The following is an 18,444-nucleotide window of genomic DNA, read 5'->3' on the forward strand; positions in this document are numbered from 1 at the left end:
AGGCTTAAATATTTCAAAACTTACTTTAATAAGGGTTCTTGAACACTTCAACATCGTTTTTAGCCTACCACTCACCAGAGGGAGTGGAAAAGAAAGGTTAATAGGAAATGGGGGTTGTGGACTTATTTAGAAATAGTTATTTGGGGATATTTTAATCTTTTTTTGGTCACCAGTGCAGTCCACTAGCAAAACACCAACAGGAATCAACAGTGGCAGTCCAGTCTACTTAGCAATTTCTAGTTGCCAATTTGTTCCAGAAATTAACTCACATATTTATGGACACTTGATCTTTAATAAAGAAGCCAAAAATATACAATAAACAAAATAATGCATCTTCAATAAATGGTGTTGGTCTAGTTGACAGTCTGTATGTAGAAAAATGAAACTAGATACTAATTTATCACCCCGCAGAAAGCTCAAGTCCAAGTGAATCAAGGATTTCAACATACAACCAGATAATCAAATAGAAGAGAAAGTGGGAAAGAGCTTTGAACTCATTGGCACACAGAGAGATTTCCTAAAGAGAACTTAATGGCCCAGGCTCTAAGATTAACAACCAATAGATGTGACCTCATGAAAATGAAAAGCTTCCATAAGGCAAAGCCATAGTCAATATGCAGTCAATATGCTATGTTATTTTAAGGCATGTCCCTTGTATCCTTGTATCGTCAGTTTCTCCATGATGTCTATAATTAAGGGATGCTTAATCTTGTTTGCATCTAAGGAAGTGACCAAGCTTTGTTTTTGTTTTATGTTTGTTTAGTTAGTTGGGTTTTTATCTATCTCTCGTTTATTTCTTTTATTGATTCATGTATGTTGAAGCATTTCCACATCTCTGAGATAAATTTTATCATGTTCATTAATCTTTTTTATGTGATTTTGAATTTAGTTTGTGAGCATTTTATTGGAATGTTTACATCTCTCTTTATAAAGGGTATTAGCCTGTGGTTTTCTTATTTGGTTGTATCATTTTGTGGCTTTAGTACCATAGTAATATTGGCTTAGTAAAAGTATTAGATAGTTTTCTTACAGTTTCCATTTTACAGAATAGTTATGGATTGTTGACATTAGTTCTTTAACAGTTTGGTAGAATTCTGCACTGAATATGTCTAGCCTTAGAATTTTAATTTTGTGAAATTTTTAATTATTATTTCTATTTTACTTGTGTTTCTAGGTTTATAAAATTGTTTATTTCATCATAATTTAACTTTATCTATTTATCTATATATCTATGTCTATGTCTATGTCTATATCTATCTAATCTATATCTATAATCTATATATATATATATATATATATATATATATATATGTATATATATATATATATATATATATATATATTCACCCATTTCTTTAGATTTTCTATTTTGGTAGAATACATTTTTAACATTATATTTTTATTGATTCTTTGTTGATATCACATCATGTATCTATATCACACTCATTCCAGGTCCTTCTGTGCCTTCTTACATTACCCTTGTAATCTCTCCACTAAAATTAAAAAAAAAAAAGAAATAAAATAAAAATAATAAAAATTTAAGTCCAAATTTTGTTATTTATATACTTACATGGTCAAACTCACAATGGCCTGAGTTCTTCCCCTCCTGCATTCTGGCCATAAGCCATCAGATGTGGAGTCGTAATTTTAACATCTTTATCATACCTTTTAAGAGTTCTCCTGGATGGCTTCCTGTTTAGGCTGGTACCTTTTTTGGAACATTGGTATTTGTTTGGAGGTAGGGGTTCGCACAGAAGCATTCCACATTCCTTTTTGTCAGCTATATATATGCAGTCTTGGATATCATTGCAAAAGTGTCTTTCTTGCTCTTTATAGTGAGTGGGATCATAGCTCACGGGCTTCCACATGGTTTCTGGCACAAACCACAACATAGCTCATAGCTGCAGTAGGACAATTGACTCAGATGAAACCTTCAAAGACAGTGCAGACCATTGATATCATGATGGGTTCAGGTGGCATCATAGGCAATTCACCAATATGACCCCAAGTTTCATCATGGCCCATAGATAATAACACAGCTTCAGGAGGCAGCTTATACTATGGACTTCCTTTTGGCCCTTGGTGGCAACATGAGTCATAGAGATCACCACAGACCCCAGCTGCAGTAGATGTTGGCCACAGACATGGCTCTCAGCCATATCACAGATCCAAACATCACCATGGCATCAGGTGGGAGCACATGAGCTTATGGTTCTCTGAATTTCCTTTGTGTCTGCTATAATTTTTTACTCTGACTTTAACTGGATTGTCTCCCTGTGTCTTTTGGTGAATTGCCTATAGATTTGTCAATCTTGTTGATTTTCTCAAAGAACCAATATTTCATTTAACTTATTCTTAGTAGTTTGTTGGTTGTATTTCATTGATTTCAAGACTAAGTTTGATTATTTCTTCCTGTCTATATTTTGAGATAATATTTTCTCTTGAAGAGCTTTCAAGTGTATTGTTAACTGATTAATGTAAGAGTTAAACATTTTTTAAAAATTTATTTAGGCACTTAATTCTATGAATTTGCCTTTTAGATATACCTTCATTTTATATCATAAGTTTGTGTATGCTATTTTCATTTAAATTCTAAAATGTCTTTGATTTTTTTCTTGTTTTCATTCAGTAGTGAGCTGTTAAATTTACATGAGTTTCTATATTTTGTCCTGATTGTATTATAGTTGATATCCAGTATAATCCATGGTATGCAGTACATTATTTCAATTTGCTTATATATGTTTAAACTTATTTTATGCACTAATATATAGTCAATGTTGGAGACAGCTTAACAGGCTGTTCAGAATAAACTATATTCTATAGCATTTGGGTGGAATTTTCTGTAGATGTCTATTAAGTAATCTTTATTCATGAATCTTTTTAATCTTAGCATTTTTCTATTTAGATTTTTGTCTGAATGACCAGACTATTGTTAATGGTATTGAAGTCACCCAAAATTACTCTAATAGAGTCAATATATGATTTTTAGCTATAGTAAGTTTTTTTGCTCTATTTTGAATATAGTTTCTCTTGGGTTTGGTATATATAAATATTTACAATTTCAATATTCTTTTAGGGGATTTTTCTTTCAATGAATATGTAGTGTTTTTCCCTGTCTTTTATGACTAGTTTTGGCTTGAAGTCTGTTTGTCAGATATTAAAATTGCTATTGTTTAATCCATTTGCTTTTTTGATTTTATTTTCTTGAAGTACACTTTTCCATTCTTCATCTCTAAGTCTCTAAAATAATATTTGTCCTTGGTAGTTAGTAAATTTTTGGATGATGCAGAAAGGTTAATCATATTTTCTCAGCCAATATATTAATCTGTTTTTCTTTAATGGAAAATAGAAAATATCAAGAGTTTTAAGGAGCTTTTCCTCAATTCAACCACAGGGTCCCTGGCTTCCATCCATTGGTTGGGTTCTAGTGTCTGTACTTGACTCTTTTAGCTGCTTGTTGGTATTCTTGGAGGCAGTCATGCTAGGTTCCTGTCATGTATGGCCTTTAGTGTCTGAGTTACCTCACTCAGGAAGATATTTTTTAGTTCCATCCATTTGCCTGCAAAACTCATGATGTCCTTGCTTTTAATAGCTGAGTAGTATTCAATTGTGTAAATGAACCAGAGATCTCTCAAAAACTGAGCCACCAACCAGGCAGCATATACCAGCTAATATGAGGCCCTTAATATATATACAAGCAGAGGACTGCCTGGCCTGGCAAGATTAGAAGATGTGCCTAACTCTCGAGAGACAAGAGGCCCTAGGGAGTGGGGTGGTCTGGTCGAGTTGGGGTGAAGGGGTAGGGACATCCTCTTGGAGACAGGGCTGGGGTGGGTGGAAGAAGTATGGGATAGGGAGAAGTCAGGGGGCTGACCAGGAGAGGGATGCTGGTCTTAACCTAAAACTGACCTTAATAATACATGCATGTAATTAAAATGGTATAAAAACAAAAAAGAAGAGGTAGGTTGGGATAGAAGGTTCTAGGGAGGGAAAATGGGGAAAGGGAATGACATCTGAAATGTAAATAAATAAAGTATTCAGTAAAAAAGAATTAAAGAATTTTTAAAAAGTGTTTTAAGCTGCAACAGTTATTAATTTCTGTTACTTTTTTGTGGTTTCCCTATGACCTATTTTGACTAATTGTTCTAGTATTATTTACTTCCTGCATGCTCTTTGATATAGTTAACCTTTTCAGACTGGAGTGTTTTCTTTTAATGCCTTGTGTAGAGCTGCTTTTGTGAACAGAATTTGGTTACATTTTTTTAATAGTAAAATATAGTGGTCTTTTTTGTTGATTGTGATAGTTTTGTAGAATATAGTAGTATGGCCTGGCATTTGTTTTTGTTGTTGTTTGTTTTGTTTCGCTTTTTAAAATAGTGGTTCTCCACTTTTCTAATGTCTTGACCTTTTAATACAGTTCTTTATTGTTGTGGGGATGCTAACCATAAAATTATTTTCATTGTTATTTAATAACTGAAATTTTGCTACTTTTATGAATTGTAATATAAATAACTGTTTTCTGGTGGTCTTAGGGTTGTTCGACCTTCAAAGGGATCACCACCCACAGATTGCGAATTATTTTAGAGGTTTATAGAATGTCCTTGTAGGCATTTGTGCTTTTCAGAATATCTCCTGAAAAGTCAAATATTGTTATATTAGTCCTACCTTTATCTATGCCTTTCTTTTTCCATTGAAAAACCTTTCTTTGTTCTGTACATTTACTGTTTTAATTATTATATGTCATGGGGCTATTCTTTTCTGGTACTATTTGGTGTTCTACATGCATTTTGTGCCATGATAGGAATCTCTTCCCTTAGATTGGGAAAATGTTCTTATTTTGATGTTTTTCAAATATTTTCTATTTCTCTAACCTGGGTTTCATCTTCCTCTATACCTGCCATTTTTTAGGTTTGATTTGTTCAGACGGACGTCCTGGATGTTTTGTTCATGGATATTTTTTGTTGTTGTTGTTAGATTTAACATTTTCATTATTTCATTCAGCAGTTTGCACTTTCATGGTCTTCATTGGAAATTTATATATATTCTCTTTAAGGTTTTTGAATATATTCATAGTTTCTAGTTTAAGGTCTTTGGGTTTTTTTTTTTTTTTCCTAAATCACTTTTTGTAGAGACCTATTATAGTAGAGTTCCTGGTTTCTGGATTAGTCATATTGTATTTTGTTATTTTGTGTTGGTATCTACACATCTGATATTATTAGGTCTGAAGTGTTTTGAGAGAGAGAGAGAGAGAGAGAGAGAGAGAGAGAGAGAGAGAGTGTGTATCTACTCCCCCTGATCTTTAATTGCTGTTTCTCATATTGGCTTCTAGTAATGTATGGCTGCTGTAAGGTTCCTGAGTCTCCAACATGTATTGTGGCTGTGGGCCCACAATAGAGAGCTTTTCTGAACATGGACAGGAGTCAGAAAGGAATTAAGATGGGATAGAAGGAAAGGCTGAAAGGCTGAAGAGGAAGAACCAGGGTTACTCTGATTTGCACCAAGAGGTTGAGTCTCAAAGGTGTATAAGTGATTATAAGAAGAGGCTCAAATAGGAGGCTGCAGCAGGACTAAGGGTAAGTCTGGAAAGATCAGAAAGTAGAACAGAAATGAGAATTAAGGTTCCCAACGTGAGGTCCAGCCTAGTGTGGTAGCTGTGAGTCCCTGGAAAAGAGAGGTTCTGTGGGTTCTATTTGGAGACATTAAGGTGCTTGGATAAATTAGAAGCCTACTCTACTTTATATAAACTAATATATTAAACCTGCCAAGTTTCTCTTTCCATAAAGCTAATTGTGAGTTACAGATGGTTGATAATTCAGTATATATTGTGTAGGAAAATTCAGTTGAAGTGCAACATATAGACAATTTGTTATTGTTGTTGCTTTTGTAAGCAGAGAAGTAAACTGAGTAATCAATGTAGATCTCCTATGCCAATATTAACTCAGTTTTGATCAATATCTCTTACTTTATTTTCTACTGTCATAAAGAGACATCATTACCAAGGCAAATTATAAAAAGAAGCATTTAATTTAGAGGCTTGTTAAAAGATTGGGAGTGTGAGTCCATGATTGACACAACAAGGGAACATGGCAGCAGTCAGATGGGCAGACATGATGTTGGTATAGTAGCTGACAGTGTACACCCTGGAGGCAATGACCACAAATCAGAGAAGGATAACTTAGAATGTTATGTACATTTGAAACCTCAAAGCCCACACCAGTTAAATACCTCCTCCAACAATGCCACAGTTATAGCAAGGATATACCTTACACTTTTTTTCCTAACAGTCCCACCATAGTCTATCTAGCAAATATTTATTTTGGTCGTGTTTCTTTTTTGTAGTTTAAAGAGCTTTATTAATGTAATAAATTAACTTTGTACATTTTATATTAAAAAAAAAACTATTGAGGGACTTCAGAATATTGTAGGCCTCATTGGAGCTTCTCCAAAAACCTTCTTGCAAAAGGCAACATATCCTTCACAGTGTTCTCCTGGTGCAAAGTTGGGGTTTCCTCACAAATGCTGGTTTTGTTGTTCAAAGAATCATAATATGGTACAGAAGAACATGGCATCATCAGTCTGCTTAACAGAATCTAAGAATTTGCAAGCAGAAATATTGTCACAGCCACCAATACCGCAGATGAACCTTAGGGAAGCCAACTCCTAGTGTTTAGACAAAATAAGTTCTACTATCTCATCATTTGCTGTTGAAGTCTCTTCAACATGTCCAGAGATAGTTGGTGGGCAGGAGGATAAAAGCTTTCTAAAGACAGCAGCAAGCAAGCCAAAGAATTGTAGTTGCTGAACATTGGGTACTGCAGAAATTTGTGCAGCATGTAAAAGAGGTTGTGCTAGACAAGTGTCTTTATGACAAGTTCATGCAAGTAATGATGCACTGGAATCTGAAATTGGTTCAGAGAACAAATATATTCCATCAGCACAGCTATCACAAACTTGTGTGGCATCTTCTTCTTTTCCACAAATAGTGACAACACGTGTGTGTGCACATCAGACTGGTCCACCACTGGTGGGCCTGCAGCAGCCTTCTGAGTGATGGGTTGCTCCAGCTTTGCACTGCCATTGTGTAGCTCTGCTCAGCATCCAAGTACTTCTTATAATCATGGTTGAGTTTATCAAACATGGTGGCTATCACAGGCAGTGAGGCTCTATCTGACTCACTCAGCATCTGTGAACAGACAGAATGACCAACTTGCACTCCTTCCTCTGGAGGAGAAAGTCCATCAGTCATTCTTTATCTGGCAAGAGATTCACTATTAATGTCTGGTTGACAGATGATTGATCCGTGAAGAAGAATAGAGTTTACAGGGAATGGGAGACTGGCTGGTCATGACAACAGGGCCTGCCAAGAAGATCTGGTATGGTTGAATTGATCAGATTGGAAGGTAACCTTGCCATCAGACTCTCCCCATAACCTGATGTCAAATATCACTGATGTCTCCATATCCTGGTGGTGGAAAACCACCCATTACATTTAGAGCAAACTTTCCCATCCTATTTAACTTCAGTATGTGCATCTTTTTACATGCATCCTTGTGGGAGATGGTACAACACCACCTCCAATTCTATGCTATTGGAGGTCTGAGAATGATGCTTTAGGAAGAGAACGTAATGCTACCCATATATGGTCACCATCTCAATGTCTTGTTCTGAAATGCTAAGTTTAGTTGACTTCGGTGCAGCTCATAACTCAGTCTCAAACTTGGGAAGCTTCCACATGGTGCCAGCTCTAAATTAAAAAGGCTGCAGAACATTCACAAGGACTGTGGTAGACAACAGGATTACAGTGCTCTCGGGATAGTACATGTATCAGTTCACATTGATGTGGGCTATTCAGGAGTTTAAGACTTCTTTTCTCAGGCAACAACACCTGGTAAAATGTGATGCCTTGATCCTTATGAAGACGATTTCAATAAAACTGGTCCAGCAGAACCTTAGTATGTTGGCATTCATGGTCTTGCACTCCTGTGTGTACTCCAGCTGAGAGTTGTCTGGAATAAAATTACAAAAGTTTATTGTCTTCAAAGTCTTGTGGACAGCCAGTATCTTATTTTCTAAAAAAACAAACAAACAAAAAAACCTTACTGCACTTCACTTCTCTTCTGTTGTTGTGAGAATAAAATTTAAAAACAGCTTGAAACAATAACAAAAATTCATGGTCAGCAAAGACTAACAACAATTTGTTAAACATAGTCATAATATAAATATTAAGTCCTTCCAGGGGCAGGGTGACCAAAAATGAAAAGGCATGCAAGGAAGTGCCCAGACAAGTCCAAACAAGCCCAAGTGAGTAATGGGCCATCTAGTGTTTACTTTTTTTCCCCCTTTCCGGGAAGTCCAATGTTTCATGATCAAAAAATAACTAGTCATCCTGCCAACTCGAATGATTGCTTAGGCAAATTGCTGATGTTTAAAATATCCAATCATATGTAACCACGCCAAATTTTTCCATGCTCCCCAGCCTCTACCCATAAATATCCCAAGCTTCCTGGGCTCTTGGTTGAATCCTCTATCTCCTGTGTGAGATACGTTTTGACCTAAGGGTCCTCGCTATTAAACTGCCTTTAACTATTGCATCAAGAAGGTCTCTCGTGTGTCCTTGTGTGCGGTGCGTGCTAATCCAGACTTGAGTGAGGGTCTCCCTTCGGGGGTCTTTAATTGTACTTTCTAAAAGAGATGAAATTTCTATCATCTTTAAAGACCTTTAAGGACAACTCCTGTAGCTCCACCCAACCAAACAGCAAAAACCTGCTTGTTTTCCTCATCAAAGTACACACAGTTAAATCATGTTCACCTTCTCAAATTCCACCAGTCAGCCATCCCACGGTTCCAGGTAGCAGTCCTCACTGCACATGGCTGGGACCTTGTTGTGTTTTTTTATTTTTTTTTTTCTTTTAAAAAAATGACTTCTGAGAAATTTTATGTCCATTCTTGAATTAGAGATATTCTACATAGCCATATTGTATTTTGAAAGTAAAATATAAAACCCTTATTTTCATTAAAGTGAGTGTCCTATCTAGTACTTTCTTGTTCATAATAACTTTATCTAATATTTTGTTTTTAGAGTCAAAGTTCTTAATAGTATCTGATATAATACAGTGATTGTTTAGATAATTTATTTACTTAAGTAATCAACACTGTACTTCCTACATGATTCTTATACAATTCATGGACAATAAAAGAGGTGTTTGCTTAGAGACTGTTTAAAGCATGATTGTGAACATGTTCCTCTTCAAGACTTATGAGAAATAAATTTCTGATGTTGGAAAGCCACCTAGTATATAATATTTTATTCAAGTATCAGAATGAATAAAAAATATTTTATTCAAAAAATAAATAAAAAAAATAAAAAATATTTTATTCAAGTATCAAGTATGAAAAAGATATCATTATTTCAGTATCATAATTTTTAAATTGAGTTCCTTAGGACTTCATTGAAGTGATATTATTATAGTTTTTATTTAGACAATATGTAGATATAATTAAGTTCTCATGGAGATGGTACTCAACTAACTATCTAGAATTTTTACTATTAATGAGGGAGAATGGATGATGTCTTTGAAAACAGATTTGTCTTATAGATTCTTACTATCTTATCTACTCATTTATGAGGCTTGCTATAGATCAGCATTCTGATTTTTAAACTACAATATTAATTTATTTATATATTATCTGCAGTTGAGTGAACATAGATGTAGAAGTTGCAGGTTAACTTGTTAGACTATCTTTCTACACTGATGGTTTCTGGGATTGAACTCAGGCCCTCAGGCTTGGCAGTACCTACTTGACCTTACCTACTTAGTCATGATGCTGGCCCAACATTTTGACATTTTAATATTGACCTTCAAACATGCACTTTCTAAAGAGAAGATAAATGAAGTAGTTGGTTGTTACTATCATTTAAATAAAGTACTTATCTTTCAACAAAATTTTGGTGATTCTCTTATGTATAAACTCCTTTAAAGAACTTTTAATAGTTATTGATGGAAAACAAACAGAGAGTAATTATTTTTTAGATTCAGGTGAGTGCTTTACTAATTTGCAAATATTTTCTCTATAATTTAAATTTAATAATACTTTTCAAAATCTAATCATTTATTTGCTACTCCTAAAGAGTAACTTTTGAGACTTACATGTAGAAGTTCTCACTGAAAACAGTCTAGTTAATATTTTGTCTCTGTTTCTAGTGTTTGTGTTTGTTGCTTTGTTTGTTTTGTTTTGTTTTGTTTCTCTTGGCCAGAAATTTAATGTTTCTACAGAAACCTCCTCATTTTCCTTGAGGTGTTATTTTTTTTTTCAGATCTTAAGATCGATATTTGTGTTGCAGCATATGAGGAGTAACAAGATTCTGAATTTTAGGTACATTGTTTTTCTGAGCTTCTTATCTTCATTGTTTAAGGGCTTTCTGACAACATATTTGTGAACATAATCTACTTGACAGAACTTTTTTTTGGGGTGGGGATTCTAAATTATGAGGTATATTTATATCCACAGCTCAGAAGTAGTCTTCTCCTGCCCCCTGTTTTTTTTTTAAACAATGATGAGATTGAGAACTCTCAAATTGGCATTTACAAAGCATCCACATGACATGACTTACACTTCCTCCCTCCAGGTCTTTTTGATCTACAACATGAATGTCCCTTCCTCAATACTAGGCACACTCTTCCATAACTTGACTATGTAGAAGACTCCATGAGAAAGTGTTAATATTAATGTTTAAGGGTAATTTTTATTTTCAATATAATGACCAAACCAGTAATTCATTTAAAATTAGTCTAAAATGCTTCAACCCAAAATAGAATTTAATAGAGTTTTTGGAAATTTAAAACCAAATGTGTGTGTGTGTGTGTGTGTGTGTGTGTGTGTATCTCCTTTCAATTGCCATCAGTGAAAAATATAGCAAAGTTTGTATGCCTTCAATAACTATGAAAAGTTCTTAAAAAGAGCTTATACATAAGAGAATCACCAAAAAGTTGATGAAAGATAGGTAATTTATTTTTCAAGACTCTTAAGAAATAAAGAAGTAATAGTAAGTTAAGTCAGCATTCTTTTTAAGGAGTTGACATTTCTCGGGATGAAATTCAATCTGCAATATGGTTCAAACTTTGTGTGTTACTCTCTTAGCAGAAATTATTGGAGTGCTGGGAATCCAGGAAGACAATATTGGATCAGAAAACACATGCATCAATTTATTTCTTCTTAGAATTTTCTTAGGCAGCTATTGTGATTTAAATAAATGAGCAACAGAAACTATTCCTTTATTCAACATTATTAGACAAAGAATGAAAGGAGAAAAGCAGAGATTTATTAGTCTCAAAGCTGAGCTATGGTGACAATTTATAAGCCCAGTTTTAGAGGTATTAGCATCGTAACAAAGAAATTTGATTCTGTTTCATTTCACTTTTTCAAGTTCAATAGAAATATAGAATGATGTTTTTGAATGGGCCAATGGGATTTTTATAAGGTTATAAAAGATGCATTTGTCCTTGAAATTCCCAGATGATTTTTTTTAGGAACACGCTAACTAAATTGTAGAATATGATGAAGAATAACATATCTTTTGAAAACTCATTTGTGAAATGTGAGGCCCCTTCAGCATGACTGATTCTCTATTCATTTGAGAGCTTTTAACTTGCCTTATGCTGTTTTTGTCTTTTCTTAAGAAAATCAAACACAATTTCTGAGGATGAAATTTTAGTAATTAAGAAACATTTTCATATTATTTTAGGAGATTTACAATAATAAGATGATATTTGTTTTAAAATAGTAAAAAAAAGAGAATGAATTCATCTTACATTATTAGCTACAAATTTTATTCTACTAAAATTCCTGTTGATGATATGCAATTGAAATTTATTTTAAAATGATATCTTGTTTTAAAACAATCAGATTGCTTCTGGTCTGAGCAGATCCCAGTGGAAGCTCTGCACCCAATCTCACAAAACCCAGAGGAAGCAGGCCTCCCAGTAGCTCTAACCTGGGCAGTATCTTAGGTAAGTAGACAGCAACACCTTCCCCAAACAGGGAGTAACTGGGACCCACTAGGACCCAGGAATTCACTCCTGGACCAGAGCACAGGTTCCTCTTGGTCTGCTCCCAAGCACTGAGCAGATCTTGGGCCCCAGCTCTAACTCCAGTAGTAACACACAGTCCACACATTTCTGAAACAACCAATAGGAAAGACAGGCTCAGATCAGACAGTGAGTGCAGTAGCACTAAGTAGATCCAGATAACAAAAGACAAGCACAAGAACATAAGCATCAGCAACCCAGGGTACTTGGCATCATTAGAACCTAGTTCTTCCACAGTAGAGGAATAAGGAGAGGAAGAGGAGAAGGAGAGGAAGAGCCAGGGGACAAGAGAGTGTGTGTGTGTGGGGGGGCATGGAGGCAGATGTCAAGTGTCTCCACCAGTCAAAGATAGTTGGTATATCTAGGTTGTGTATTGGGTTACACTTCTAATTGTGTGGGCATCTTGTTATTGAGCATTACCAAACTTATAAAGCCTTTAATTAACATTTTTTAAAGTTACTAATAAACAAACAAAACAAAACAAAAAACATTCAGGTTATTTTATCATAAAATGATAGAGCAAGCTTTAAAAAAAATCCCTGTAGAGACAAAATACTATTTTTTTCTAAGTTCTCCAAAGTTTGTCTTAGAAACAATAGCCCAGGTTTATTGCCACCCCAAAAAAAAACTATTAATGTCAGAATATTCACTGACTTCTCCTATATTTCTTTTTGAAAAGGATGAATAAAATGTTATCAACTTATATAATATCCATTTATTTAAAAATATTTGAGAAACACATACTCTGTATCAGGTTCTTTATTCTACGTAAACTGTGCTGAACATAATGCAAGATCTCTACTTTCATTCATCTTAAATTCATTCAGGGGTTTGTTTATAGTGGTATGTGTAGTTTGGGAAGATGAAAAATAAAATTCATGAAAATTTAAATTAAAAAAATTGTGTCTTTTTCTGGCCTCAGTGGAAGATGATGTACCTTGTTCTGCATAGATTTGATGTGTCATAGTTGGGGGATACCCAGTGGTTTCCTCTATCTTCTTAGAGGAACAGGGAAGGGAGTAGGTGGAGAGACCATGTGAAGGGGAAAGGAGCAGGAGGACTTAGGTCAGGATGTAAAGTGAATAAATAAATTAAAATTAAAAGAATGAATCAAGTAGAAGGTTGTGGCACAGGCATTGAAGAAAAATGGTTATTAACTGTATGACTTGCTGCATACAATGTAAAAAGATAATCATAATATTAGTTGCATTTGTTGGGTATTTATATGCCATAAACTTCTTGGCTTACCATTTCCTTTAATTAGAAAATTTCAACAACATTATGTGTGATATTATTGCTATTTTACTTTACATTTACAGAGACTATGATTCAGATTATTTACCTAGTACTTCCATGATAAATAAGATAAAAAATTCAAGACCAGTGTAATTGCAGAGGGCCAAGTTCAGTTCCTACAACCTACATTGGATGGCTCACAATTGCCAGTATATAACTCCAGATGTAGGTGATCCACTGAACTATGTAGACACTTGCCCTCACATGCACATACCCACCCACATCACAACACACAAAATTAAAATACAAATAAATGCTAAAAAAATAAAAGATTCAAATATGTATTTGATTAGGTGTTGGGTTGGGGAGATAGCATATTCATGAAGCACATGACCATGTTTCATGTGTGTGTGTCTGTGTGTGTGTGTGTGTGTGTGTGTGTGTGTGTGTGTGTGCAGGTATACATATGTTTTTAGATGCTTCTGAACATGTGCATATGGAGGCCAAAAGATAGGTTTGGGGTCATTACTGAGATACTATCTATGATTGATTTTTTTTTTAAGAAAGATCTCACTGGCCTGGAATTTGCCACATAGGCTAGGTTGACAATCCAGGGAACTCCAGGTATCTGCCTCTCCAGCACTGGCAATACAAATGCTCACAATGCTTGATGTGTTTTAGTTTGTTTGTTTTGAGATAGGGTGTTATTATGTGGTCCTGGTTGTCTGGGAGTTCTCTATGTAGATGAGACTGGCCTTAAACTTGTAGATAAACATGCTTCTGCTTCCCAAGAGCTGGAATCAATGGTGCAAACAACTACTCTTCCCAGCTTTGATTTTTATTTTTAATGTGGGTTCTAAGGATCCAGTTCAGGCATTAATGCTGCTAGGTAAGTAATTTATGACTGAGCTATTTCCCCAAACCAACACCACAGTTTTCATGGAAATAAAGTTTGCTTGCATAGAAAATGGATGAAACAATAGGCACAATAAACAGCCCACTAGAGGGAGATGGAGCAGAAAATGTAAAGTCCTTAAGCAAGAAATATGATATATTTGTGGAACTAAGAGACCAAGTATTTTGAGTTTAGACGCTATTTTAGAAAACCTAAACTAAATTTACACTCAAGTAAACTATCAGGACAGTACCTAGCTTCAGTTTCCAGGATACCCTCCAACAAAAATCTAAGCCTAGCTCTAGTTTCCAGGTTGCCCCCAACAAGACCTGCATCTCCAGGTTATTCTTCCCCAACAAATCCAGCATTTAGCAACAGTTTCCAGGTTAACCCCCCCCCCCAAATCTTCATCTCCAGGTTACAAGCCCAGCACCTCAAGGTTACAAGCCCACCCCTTGCCTAACAACTAACAATTAGGAAGAAATCAGAAGTTATGTTTATGGACTGGCACCCAGCACTAACCAATTATGCTAAAGGCCACATTGGTACCCCAATTAGATGCTTGCCAGTCTAGAAATACTCAACCCTCACTTCCCCCTTCCTATAAAACCATGTCCTGATGAGTGTTCAGTGCATGTTTGGCCTGTGGGTCAGCAGTGAATTAAGACCACTCGAAAAAAGACTGTTGTGATTACATCAGATTCAGGATCTAGCTGGTCTTTTGGAGTTCATGAAAGTTTTGCCACAACATTTTGGTGCATTAGTGGGGGAACTTCAAGGTCTCCTGGACCTGACCTGGAGGGTATCCACATCAGTAACTTCTGTCTAAGTCTGTGAATCAGTCCAAATGTTCCATATGTGTGTTTGTAGCACTACAATTAACTTCCTATTTCTTGTTTGTCCATACGCTAAATCTGTGTTAAGAGATTCCTCTCTGTCCTTATAATAAATCTGTCCATAGATCTGTGTTTGAAAATCTGTTCATAGTTCTGTGTTTGGTGCAGCAGTTTGTTTGTGCACATCAGAGATTTGGGTACCAAGCATCTAGGCAGCACCTTGATCTATGCCATTCTTTGTAAATTCTGAGTGGTGCCACATCTGTAATTCTGTTCTGTAAAAAGGCCTTGAATATGTGTCAGTAGCCAGGAAGAAGGTTAGACAGATATGTCAGGAGACTGTTGCCACAAGTGGCCAAGAGGCCTCTTGAATCCGGATCTCGTGTGGGTATAGGCTTGGAGAGCCGAAGATACCTCACCAATTTGATTACTTTTGTCTCTTTCTGACAAGGAGGGAAGGATGAGTTTAATTTCTTGTGTGAGCACCACCTTCTGATTGTTTCTTGTTTTTGCCTGATAGAGAGGAAAAGTTGGACTAGTGTATTTTGTGGGTTACCTGACAGAGGGGAAGGGATGAGTTTCTTTTTGTGTGTGGGTGTGCCATTTTCTGGTTGTTTCTATATTCTGCCTGATAGAAAGGAAAGGTCAAATTTGTGGTTTTGTGTGTTATACTTGCGTTTCTCATTACGAGGTGACTCTGATAGATGTATTAACATGGGACAGGCACCTTCAATCCCATTAGAATTGCTCACAACCATTTTAAGGATGTTAAATTAGAGGGAGGAATTTCTTGGTCCTTATTAAGAAAGATATTCATTCTATAGGTCAGAATGGCTTACTTTCAACACCATCTGGCCCTCAGGAGAATCCTTTGACCTGAGATTTGCCCAAGGGATACAGAAAATAATTTTCAACCCAAATTTGGCCACCCAGACTAAATACCAGTTGGTGAGTTTGGAGAGACCACCTAAATGACCTGCCGCCCTCTTGGCTTAAACCTTTTCTCACCAGACAACAGACAGAATTTCTTGCCTTGGCTATCAAAAAGCCCAAGGACACAAAGAAAGAGATACTGGACCATCCATATTATCTTTCCACCCATACCTTATTCAAACCCACAGGCAGGATAGCAGTCTCTGTAGGCAGCTCTGCCACAGGCAGCTCCATTGTAGGTGGGGGAGGGTGAACTGTGCCAGGGACACAAAGCTGAAGGGGGCTGGCTTCCCAGTCAGACTCTATTTTACTGCCCTTGCATGCGGCTTGGCCAAATGATGACCAAGGAAACCAACCTTATCACTCGTGGCCCTTTACCAGTAGTGACCTTTATTGTCAACAACATTTTCAAGTTTCCTTCACCACAGAAGGAAGGGAGAAAATCCAGTCAGAGGCAAGGAAGCTGGTTCCTGGCCCCACATGGGAGCCCCCCCAATAACCAAGCAGCTATTGATGCTTACTTTCCCTTGACTCACCCAGACTGTGACTTTTGCACCATTGAATGTAAGAAGTGGTTCTTTGTTTACTGTCAGGGTCTCCTGGCAGGTCTCAAAGCAGCTGAATGAGAGCCAACTAATCTGGCCAAAGTATATGACATTAGTCAGAGAGAGGGGTTAGAAGAAAAGCATCTTAGGGACTTGGTGGTAACAATAGTGGCTAAAGAGAAGCAGATGAAAGGACAGAAGTAATAACCTCATCATCTGGCAAAGATCTAGTTGGCAGCCATGGCCAAACCAGGAGACCATGGGAGACACCTAAACCAGATGGCTTCTAAAGAAAGAGGTAAGGGGCGGCCCTATGGATTGCGAATGCCCCCACTTAAGAAAGAACCAATGTGTTTATTGAAGGAAGAGGGCCATTGGGCCAGGGAATGCCCCAAGAAGAAGAACAAGTCTATCCAAATGCAGGCCTTAGAAGATAAAGAATGGGGGTCAGGTTCAGATCCCCTTCCCCATCCCAGGGTAATTTTAAAAGTGAAAGGAAAAACCACCAGATTCCTTGTAAATAATTAATAGAGCTCAACATTCTGTCTTGCAGAAACCATAAGATGAAGCCTCTTCAACAGTTTATAAATGACCTCCCATGGCAACAGGAAAAAACATGTCTAAAAGAGATCCAGGGTCTATCAGAGGCCCTAAAAATCTTGAACTAATAAGAAGGTACTACTCTGCCAACCACAGATGATCTCTGTATATCTGGGGGATGCACACTCAGACTCTGACCCCTGATATCAGCCAATGGCCTACCTGTCAAAGAAATTACATCCAGTTGCCAGAAGCTGCCCCTTCTGTTTACACATCATTGCAGCAACAGTCTCCTGGTTAAGGATAATGCCAGAATGACTCATTACAAGTATCTTCTCTTAAATGCCCCCAGGATAAAATTAAGGCTCCAGCTGCCCTCTAGCCCAGCTACCCTGCTGCCTGACCCAGAACCTGATAGGCCTCTGCATGACTGCTTGGAAATTTTGGCCCACATCCATGGACCAGACAAGATCTTCAGGATATCCCCATGATGGATACAGATGTAACATGGTTCACCAATGAAGAAAGCATCATTCAGGATGAACAGAAGTATGCTGGGGAAGTGGTGGTCTCAAACACCAGTGAGGCCACTCCTGGCAGGGATGTCAGCCCAGAAAGCTGAACTGGTAGCTCTGACCAAAGTGTGAGAACTGAGAAAATACAAGAGACACAGATACCCAGTGTGCCTTTGCTACTGATCATGTCAATGGGCTATCACAAAGAGGAAGTCCTCTCCTTACTGAGGACTCTATATGGTCCTGTACTGCTTAAGACACCAGAAAGGAAAGGACCCAATCTCAGAGAACAACAAGGCAGATAAAATAGGCCTGTGGATGGCCCTTGAAATCGTGATCCTTATGCTCTTACCAGCCTACAAAAGATGTGATCTGGGTCAGAAGCCTACCCATATCTCAGTGTCATAAGGGAATGATGGAAGACAGCAAATTTCAAACTAAATCTACCAGAAAAAAATAACTGAAAAATATCCACCATTCTTCATACATGGATGACCCAAGAATGCTGAACTTAGTCTGCCAGTCTCACATCAGAATTAGAGATGTCAATTTGAAAAATGTTGAAATTGTTAAGAACTGCAAGGCCTGTCAATTGACCAATGCATTTGCTAGTGAGACTGCTACTAGATATCTGGAAACCTAACCAGGAGTCTATTAGGAAACAGACTTCACAGATATAAAACTGGGAAAATTCAGATACAGATATTTATTGGTGTTCATAGATACCTTTTCAAGGTAGACTGAAGCCTTCCCAACTAAACATGAGGACTGCTCAGACAGTAGCAAAGAAACTACTATAAGAAATTCTTCCATTGTATGATTTTCCTATATTTATAGGGTCAGACAATGGACCTACAT

At 36.7% G+C, this 18,444-nt stretch overlaps 1 pseudogene; it reads right to left on the reverse strand.

Annotated features, from left to right (window-relative positions):
- Positions 1-6,411: 6,411 nt before the first annotated feature.
- On the reverse strand, positions 6,412-8,818 carry LOC117695362 (regulator of MON1-CCZ1 complex pseudogene; annotated as a pseudogene).
- Positions 8,819-18,444: the final 9,626 nt, after the last annotated feature.

Source organism: Arvicanthis niloticus, chromosome X (genome assembly GCF_011762505.2).
Source record: "Arvicanthis niloticus isolate mArvNil1 chromosome X, mArvNil1.pat.X, whole genome shotgun sequence".
Taxonomy (NCBI): Eukaryota; Metazoa; Chordata; class Mammalia; order Rodentia; family Muridae; genus Arvicanthis; species Arvicanthis niloticus.